This window comes from Procambarus clarkii, chromosome 28, assembly GCF_040958095.1.
Source record: "Procambarus clarkii isolate CNS0578487 chromosome 28, FALCON_Pclarkii_2.0, whole genome shotgun sequence".
Taxonomy (NCBI): Eukaryota; Metazoa; Arthropoda; class Malacostraca; order Decapoda; family Cambaridae; genus Procambarus; species Procambarus clarkii.
Genome location: NC_091177.1, coordinates 28,712,413 through 28,722,656, shown reverse-complemented (window position 1 = coordinate 28,722,656; position 10,244 = coordinate 28,712,413). Strand labels below are relative to the sequence as shown.

At 36.3% G+C, this 10,244-nt stretch overlaps 1 long non-coding RNA gene across 1 annotated transcript; it reads left to right on the top strand.

Moving 5' to 3' along the window:
• The first annotated feature begins 2,694 nt into the window (after window positions 1–2,694).
• On the top strand, window positions 2,695–3,987 carry LOC138369395 (uncharacterized). Its single transcript, XR_011229819.1, has 3 exons — window positions 2,695–3,270; window positions 3,400–3,528; window positions 3,909–3,987. It is a non-coding gene; the product is annotated as an uncharacterized lncRNA (long non-coding RNA).
• The last annotated feature ends 6,257 nt before the right edge of the window (window positions 3,988–10,244 follow it).

Genomic DNA, 10,244 nt, shown 5'->3' with positions numbered 1-10,244 from the left:
CATGAAAACTTGGCTTTTTAGGCAAATCGGACCTTGCATAGTAGACCGAGAAGTGTGTTCTGGCTACTAGGTACGACATATATATATATATATATATATATATATATATATATATATATATATATATATATATATATATATATATATATATATATATATATATATATGTCGTACCTAATAGCCAGAACGTACTTCTCAGCCTACTATTCAAGGCCCGATTTGCGTAATAAGCCAAGTTTTCATGAATTAATGTTTTTTCGTCTACCTAACCTACCTAACCTAACCTAACCTAGCTTTTTTTGGCTACCTAACCTAACCTTACCTATAAATATAGGTTAGGTTAGGTTAGGTAGGGTTGGTTAGGTTCGGTCATATATCTACGTTAATTTTAACTCCAATAAAAAAAAATTGACCTCATACATAGAGAAAAGGGTTGCTTTATCATTTCATAAGAAAAAAATTATAGTAAATATATTATTTCAGGAAAACTTGGCTTATTAGGCAAATCGGGCCTTGAATAGTAGGCTGAGAAGTGAGTTCTGGCTACTAGGTACGACATATATATATATATATATATATATATATATATATATATATATATATATATATATATATATATATATATATATATATATATATATATATATATATATATATATATATATATATATATATATATATATATATATATATATATTAGTATATTTTGGTAGCAGTCTTTCCTGTAGACATATATTATTAAATATGACCGAAAAAGTAAGATTAATAATTCTAACACGAATTTTCTCAATCTTTCGTACATTACGCTTCACTGTTGGAGGTAAATCAAAAATCACTTCTCCAAAATTCATTTTTATTTCTAGTCTGACGCGACACGGGCGCGTTTCGTAAAACTTATTACATTTTCAAAGACTTCACAAATACACAACTGATTAGAACTTGCGTTTCCCTGATTTTATATCTACATTTGAGTGAGGTGGGAAGGGTGATGTGGCATTACATTTGAGTGAGGTGGGAAGGGTGATGTGGCATTTAACACAAGACAGAACACTAGGGGATATTAATAGGGTATTAAAAGTATCAACACAAGACAGAACAGAAACAATGGGTATTGAATAGAAGTGTTTGTAGAAAGCCTATTGGTCCATATTTCTTGATGCTTCTATATTGGAGCGGAGTCTTGAGGTGGGTAGAATATAGTTGTGCAATAATTGGCTGTTGATTGCTGGTGTTGACTTCTTGATGTGTAGTGCCTCGCAAATGTCAAGCCGCCTGCTATCGCTGTATCTATCGATGCAGATGTATCTATCGAAACAACACAGAAATCATCGATAGATACAGCGATAGCAGGCGGCTTGACGTTTGCGAGGCACTACACATCCAGAAGTCAACACCAGCAATCAACAGCCAATTATTGCACAACTATATTCTACCCACCTCAAGACTCCGCTCCAATATAGAAGCATCAAGAAATATGGACCAATAGGCTTTCTACAAACACTTCTATTCAATACCCATTGTTTCTGTTCTGTCTTGTGTTGATACTTTTAATACCCTATTAATATCCCCTAGTGTTCTGTCTTGTGTTAAATGCCACATCACCCTTCCCACCTCACTCAAATGTAATGCCACATCACCCTTCCCACCTCACTCAAATGTAGATATAAAATCAGGGAAACGCAAGTTCTAATCAGTTGTGTATTTGTGAAGTCTTTGAAAATGTAATAAGTTTTACGAAACGCGCCCGTGTCGCGTCAGACTAGAAATAAAAATGAATTTTGGAGAAGTGATTTTTTATTTACCTCCAACAGTGAAGCGTAATGTACGAAAGATTGAGAAAATTCGTGTTAGAATTATTAATCTTACTTTTTCGGTCATATTTAATAATATATATATATATATATATATATATATATATATATATATATATATATATATATATATATATATATATATATATATTATTAAATATGACCGAAAAAGTAAGATTAATAATTCTAACGCGAATTTTCTCAATCTTTCGTACATTTCTTTTCACTGTTGGAGGTAAATCAAAAATCAATTCTCCAAAATTCATTTTTATTTCTAGTCTGACGCGACACGAGCGCGTTTCGTAAAACTTATTACATTTTCAAAGACTTTAGTTTACAAATACACAACTGAATAGAACTTACGCATCTCCGATTTTATATCTACATTTTAGTGAGGTGGATGGGGTGAGGTGGCATTAATAGGGTATTAATTTCATCAACACAAGACAGAACAAGAGGTGGCATTAATAGGGTATTAATTTCATCAACACAAGACAGAACACGAAACAATGGGTATTGAATAGAAGTGTTTGTAGAAAGCCTATTGGTCCATATTTCTTGATGCTTCCATATTGGAGCGAAGTCTTGAGGTGGATAGAATATAGTTGTGCATTAATTGGCTGTTAATTGCTGGTGTTGACTTCTTGATGTGTAGTGCCTCGCAAACGTCAAGCCGCCTGCTCTCGCTGTATCTATCGATGATTTCTGTGTTGTTTACTATAATTTCTCTGGCGATGGTTTGGTTGTGGGAAGAGATTATATGTTCCTTAATGTTATGATAATAAATAACGTAATTAGAGCAAATTTTCCAGCCGCAATTGCCCGAAATCTGGTCCTCGCGGCTCGGGTGCGCCGTAGGGTGATGCGTCATACGTTGTAAGCGTCTAGTATTTCGCAATAGAGTGGAGAATATCTTGTTATGCATATACAAATTATAAACACACTCGCTGGCAACTGTCTCCTGTGAGAGGGAGGAGCTATAATCTGTTTACTGGTTAGTCACCCTCTCAGTGTCTGTGCCGGCGGTCGCATGCCTGACGCGCTCGCACAGATCGTATTTTCTTGCATATACTGCACAATGGATATAGTATCGGACAAGAAGAAAGCTCTAAAGGCAAGAGCTCTACGCGTTAGCCAAGTAAAGAAGGAGCGTAAAGCCACACTGAGGCAAAACAAGAGTTCCCTTGAGTGAAGAGAGAGGGCAGCCTCCCGCCCCCACAACACACTACCTCGCCTCACACCCAGGCACCCACACCTCCTGTGGCACCTGCCACACCTCTGTGGCACCTGCCACACCTCCTGCTGCACATGCCACACCACCTGCGGCACCTGCCACACCACCTGCGGCACCTGCCACACCACCTGCGGCACCTGCCACTCAAGATCTTAGACCTGCAACTCAAGACGTTCTCCCTCTTGATGTTGCAAGATGTTGCATATTTCAGACCAATTATATTAGGTTAGTATGTATTATGTTTTATATCTTGATACTATATCATAAATAATTGTAAATATAAAGCTGCTGTCTTTTTTTTTATTTTTTTTTTTATTTTTTTTTTAATAATTTTTTTTTTTTTTTTTTTATCAGGCAATCTTCATGGAACTTACACACCTTACTGAAGGAATGCCAATCTACAAGGGTGGTAATTTTGATTGAAATTGGTAGTTCATCAACCTCAGCCAAAGGTGGCTGAACTTTGACCTTCATTTTTTACAGGTAACTAATTTGCAACTATATGGTTGAATAACTTTTTTATTTATTATTCAATTTACATGGAACTTGCACATTATATGTAGAGTCTGTGCCTCTAAAAACTCAAGTTATATATTTCCCCTAAGATCATTTATTGATTTTATATATATTTATAAACATCATTTTGTTGCATAATTTTTTGGGTGAACTTTGAAAATTTGTATTATTGCACTAAATAGGTTTGGGATAATAATGCCACTAGACAACCTTTATTATATAGTATTGTGATAGCTGAGTATCATAGAAATAATATCAGTTGATATTTGTATTTGTTATATCAACTTTAAAACATGTAAAAAAATGGTTAAAAAAAGTTTTTTTTTTTTTTCTCCCTCTCTATTTAGGCTGTGATGCTGAAACTTGGACCACTTGCAGCCCTCTTCAGGTGTAACATGTCAATAAATTTTCATTGCACTAGAACAACTTTTATGAACCCTAACTAACGGCGCCTTAAACGGTTTGCACCACGGTGTTGCCAGAACGTTGTAGTATTTTTATAAATTTTTCGTGTTTGGCCGAATTTTTTCGGCCAAACAATGATAACGCCCCCTTAATGGAGCCCTGTTGCTTATGCATCGTTAAACGCCTAGAAAGAGATGTTGTTGTCTTGCCTATATACTGGGTTTTTTGGAGCTTACAGTCCCCAGGAAGGCATAGACGACGTTAGTCTCTTTTAAAGCGTTCTGTTTTGTGTCTGGAGAGTTTCTCATGAGTAGGCTGGCCGTTTTTCTGGTTTTATAGTAAATCGTCAGTTTTATCCTCTGATTTTTGTCTGTAGGGATAACGTTTCTATTAACAATATCATTATGTATAAGTTAATTTGTTTAAATTTGAGTTAAAACTAACGTAGATATATGACTGAACCTAACCAACCCAACGTAAGTATGAGTATAGATGCCACACCTGTGAATTGCAATATTTTTTTTTTTAAGAAACATCGCCATCTGTTGCACATAAGAGCCACACACGATACACTATATATGTTACGTATTCCATTTCAGTGTTTCCGACTGCAATGACAAATTAAATTTTCATACATTGCCATATATTTTCATTTTGAATGAATTATTTTGTGTGACATTGCCTGTGAATTGAGCTGTGTTGTTTACCATACATTTGTTTACCCGTTCATTTCATGAGCTATCATGAGGTTATCTTGAGATGATTTCGGGGCTTGCATCCCAGCGGCCCGGTTCTCGACCAGGCCTCCTTTTTGTTATACATTCCAAGGAAACAGTCAGTAGCAGCTGTCTAACTCCCAGGTACCTATTTACTGCAAGGTGAAATGGGACATCAGAGTGAAAGAAACTCTGTTCATTTTTTTCCGCCTCCAACGAGGATCGATCCCGGAAACTCAGAACTACGATTCCGAAGCGCTGTCCACTCAGCCGTCAGGCCCTATTTATAGTATAATATAGTGTGTGTGTATATATACTGCTGTATACTATTATATACTATATATGTAATATTGAATGCAGAGTATAGTTGTTGTTTTTTCATTGTTATTCATTTTTTTCTTATATTTCGGTGATGGGAATATCAGATCATTTGATGTTCCCAATTTTCTGATGACAACATCAGATTATTTGGGAATGCATCGGACAAAGGATTAGGGAATAGTGGGGAGGACGAGGGGATGGAAGTGGGGAATAGTGGGGAGGACGAGGGAACAGGGGAGGGGGGTATTGGTGGGTAGGACGAGAGAACGAGGAGGTTGGGGATGGTGGTCACGAGGGGAATGGAGAATGGTGGGGGAGGACAAGGCGACAGGGGAGTGGGAGATGGTGGGGGAGGACTAGGGGATGGCGGAGTGGGAAATGGTTGGGAGGACGAGAGGACAGGGGAAATGATGGGAAAACTGGGAAACAAGTACAGGTACAGCTAGTATATAAATAAAAATGTAAATGTTCGTTTGTTCAAAATTGCTAATCTCCAAAAGTTCTTCACCGATTGCTTTGAAATTATCACACAACGTTCCATTTGCATCCGAGAGGGTTTTTACATATATTCTATATAGATGTCACGTCCGTGACGGGGAAAAACATGTTTTTTTGGAAAAACTGTTTTTAATATATTTTTTATGTGAGGGGAAATCTTCAAAACTTCTTTACAGATTGCTTTGAAATTTTGACACAACGTTGCATTCGAATAGGCACGTGTTTTTATGTACCTACTATATACATGCCTCATCTGTGTCAGGAAAAACATGTTTCTTTTTAAAAACACCACCATCTGTTGGACGTAAGTCCAACACAAGCTGTAATCTCCGAAAGTTCTTCGCGGATTGCTTTGAAATTTTGACACAACGTTCCATTCGAATACGCTAGTGTTTTTATATACCTACTATATAGATGCCACACCTGTGACAGATGGAAACATGCATTTTTTTTTTTAAACAGCACAATCTGTTGTCCATAATAGCAACACACACTACACTAAACATGTTACAGTTCCATTTCAATGTTTCCGATTGCATTGACAAATGGAATTTTCATAGATTTTGATTTATTTTCATTTTGAATTAATTATTTTGTGCGTGACATGTCGTTGTAATTGAGCTGTGATGTTTACCATACCATTCATTTCGTGAGTATAAGTATAGATGCCACACCTGTGACAGGTAGAAACATTATTTTTTTGAAAAACAGCGCCATCTGATGGACATAAGAACAACACACGCTGTAATCTCTGAAAGTTGTTCACTGATTGCTTTGAAATTTTGACACAGCGTTCTATTCAAATACTTGAATGTTTTTATATATCTACAATATAGATGTCAGAATTGTGACAGATAAAAACATGCATTTTTTTTAAACAGTAATATCTCTTGCATGTAATAGCAACACACGCTATACTAAACATGTTATGATTCTATTTCAATATTTCTAATTGCATTGACAAATTAAATTTTCATATATTTCGTTTTATTTCCATTTTGATTTAATTATTTTGTGTAACATTGTTTTGGAATTGAGCTGTGTTGTTTAACATACCATTCATTTAGTAGGTATAAGTATAGACGCCACACCTGTGACAGGTAAAAACATTTTTTTTATGAAACAGTGCCATCCATTGCACATAAGAGCAACACACGCTTTACTAAATTTTATGTTACAATTCCATTTCAAGGTTTCCAATTGCATTGACAATTAGAATTTTCATAGATTTCGATTTATTTTCATTTTGATTTCATTATTTTTTTGACATTGTGATAGAATTGAGCTGTAATGTTTACCATACTGTTCATCTCTTGAGTATAAGTATAGATGCCACACCTGTGATAAGTAAAAAAATGTGTTTTTATATAAATAGTGCCATCTGTTGCATGTAAGAGCAATACAAGCTGTACTCATTTTTGTGTGATATTGCATTGGAAATGAGCTATGTTATTTACCATATCATTCATTTCGTGAATATAGTTTATTTTTTTATATTTTCATTGTTTTTCATTTCGTTTTTTAACTGATTTTCATATATTTCAGTGATGGGAACATCAGATCATTAGATGTTCCAAATTTTCTGATGGGAACATCAGATCATTTGGGAATACATCAGTCGTGGGAGTGGGGAAAAGGTGAGGAGGATATGGGGACGAGAGTGAGGGATGGTGGAGAGGACGAGGGGTCAGGGGAGGCGGTAATAGAGGGGAAGACGAGGGGTCCGGGGTAGTTGAGGTTGAGAGGACAGGGGATGGAGAATAGTAGGGAGGACAAGGGGAGTGGGGAAGACGTGGGGATGAGGGAGGGGGAAATGGTAGGGAGGACGAGGGGACGGGGGAGTGGGAGATTGGGGGAGGACGAGGGGACGGTGGAGTGGGGAATGGTTAGAAGAACGAGGGGACGATGGAGTGGGGGATGGTGGGGAGGACAAAGGGACGGAAAAGGGAGGGAATTGTGGGGAGGACGAGGGGGATGGGGGATTAATTAAGGAATGGCTTGGTAGAGGAGGGAAGGGGGAGTGAGCAATGGTTGGGAGGACGAGGGGATGTGGGAGGAGGCAGTGGTGTGGAGGACGGGAAACAGGGAAAGTTTGCTGTAGCTCAGAAACGCACATTCTTTGGTGAGCCACAGCAACGTGTGGCCGGGTACAGCTAGTCTATATAAATAAAAATGTAAATGTTTGTTTGTTCAAAATCGCTAATCTCCGAAAGTTCTTCACCGATTGCTTTGAAATTTTTACACAATGTTCCATTCGCATCAGAACGAGTTTTTATATACATATTATATTGATGTCACGTCTGTGACGAAAAAAAACATGATTTTTGAAAAACTATGTTTTTCATGTGTTTTTTACGTGAGAGAAATCTTCGAAACCTCTTTGCCGACTGCTTTGAAATTTTGACACAACGTTGCATTTGAATAGGCGCATGTTTTTTTATACTTAATATATACATGCTTCACCTGTGACGGGAAAAAACATGCTTTTTTTATAAACAACACCATGTGTTGGACGTAAGAGCAACACACGCTGTAATATTTCCAAAGTTCTTCACTGATTGCTTTGAAATTCTGACACAACGCTCCATTCAAATATGCACGTGTTTTTATATGCCTACTATATAGATGCCACATCTGTGACAGGTAAAAACCTTATTTGATGAAAGAACAGCGCCATCTGTTGAATGTAATATCAACACACACACGCTATACTAAATATGTTATGAGTTCCACTTCAATATTTCGAATAGGCGCGTCTTTTCATATACCTACTATATACATGCCTCATCTGTGACAGGGATAAAAAACATGTTTTTTTTTTTAAACAGCGCCATCCGTTGGACGTAAGAGCAACACACGCTGTAATTTCCAAAAGTTCTTCGCAGATTGATTTGAAATTTTGACACAACGTTCCATTCGAAATGTGCGTGTTTTTCAATACATACTATATAGATGTAATACCCGTGAAGGTGAAAACAAGTTTTTTTTAAACCATACCATCTGTTGCGGGGTTTAAAAGTCATCTAAATACGTTACGATTCCATTTCAATGTTTCCAATTGCATTGATAAATTTAATTTTCATAGACTTCGATATATCTTTATTTTGATTTAATTATTTTGTGTGACATTGGTCTGAAATTGAGCTGAGTTGTTTACCATATCGTTCATTTCGTGAGTACTGTATATTTTTTATTTTTCATTTTTTTCATTTCGTTTTTTAGCTGTTCTTATTTTTCAGTGCAATTGGCAGTGGAATTGGGCTGTGTCGATTGATCTGCGTTTGTATTGAAATATTTCATTAGTATTTTTTGCTTTTGTTTTGAAAACAAGAAAATGGACAACACATTTATTTCACAACTTCAAATGTGCAATAAATAGCCATGAATCCACCGGCTACACTGTAAACTGCTTTCTTCACGTTATGTCAGAATGACTCATTTGCGAAAACACCTCTGTATACGGAAGTAACTACGTGTTACATATGGAATGCGAGTAGAAAACCATTTGAACTACGCAAACGAGGAAAGCGAGTCGACGGACAACCTTGCATATCAAAGCAAACTAAGATAGGCAGACAGAATACCCTGCATCCCAATCAAGATGAATGCTTCTTTCTTCGCATGCTGTTGGTAAATGAGCTCTGTCCAACGTCTTTCCAGTGATTGAAATTTGTCAAACGGCGTTACACATGCCACTTTCCATAGTGCATGTCAAGCTCTGAATTTATTGCAGAACGACAGACACTGGGATATATGACGCGTCAAACATGTCACATCGAAATCAAATTCGTGCATTGTTTGCAATTATATTGACCGGCTGCTCTCCATCTCCAACAGAGTTATGGGAGAAATATAAATCGCAGACGGCTTCTGATATTGTCCGTCGAATACACAAGGAAAATTCAAATATGAACATGGATTTCACAACATAAATCTAATGTTCCATTCACATCCGAGCTGGGTTTCATATACATACTATATAGATGTCCCTTCTGTGACAGAAAAAAAAGGATTTTTTGAAAAGCTGTCTTTTTCGTGCGTTTTTTATGTGAAGAAAATCTTCGAAACCTCTTTACTGATTGCTTCGAAATTTTGATACAACATTGCATTCGAATAGGCAAGTGCTTTTATATATATATACAATATACATGCCTCACATGTGACAGGAAAAACATGTGTTTTCTTTTAAAAAGGGCCATCTGACGTAAGAGCAACACAAGCTGTAATCTTCGAATGTTCTTCACAGAAAACTTTGAAATTTTGACACAACTTTCCATGCAAATACGTGCGTGTTTTTATATACCTATATAGATACTACACCTATGACAGGTAAAAACATGCGTTTTTTGAAAAACAGCGCCATCTGTTGCCCGTAAGAGCATCACACGATATACAAATATGTTACAATTCCATTTCAATGTTTCTGATTGCATTGATATATTGAATTTTCATAGATTTTGATTTATTTTCAATCTTATTCAATTATTTTGTGTGACGTTGTGTTGGAATTGAGCTGTGTTGTTTACCATACTATTCATTTAGTGGGAATAACTTATTTTTTCATTTTTTCATTGTTTTTCATTTTTTTTAACTGTTCTTATTTTTCAATGCGAAAATTGATGGTGGTGAAATTGAGCTGTGTCGATTGATCTGCATTTGAATTGTAATATTTCGTTAGTATTTTTTATTTTTATTTTGAAAACAAGAAAATGGACAGCACGTTTATTTCACAGCTGCAAATGT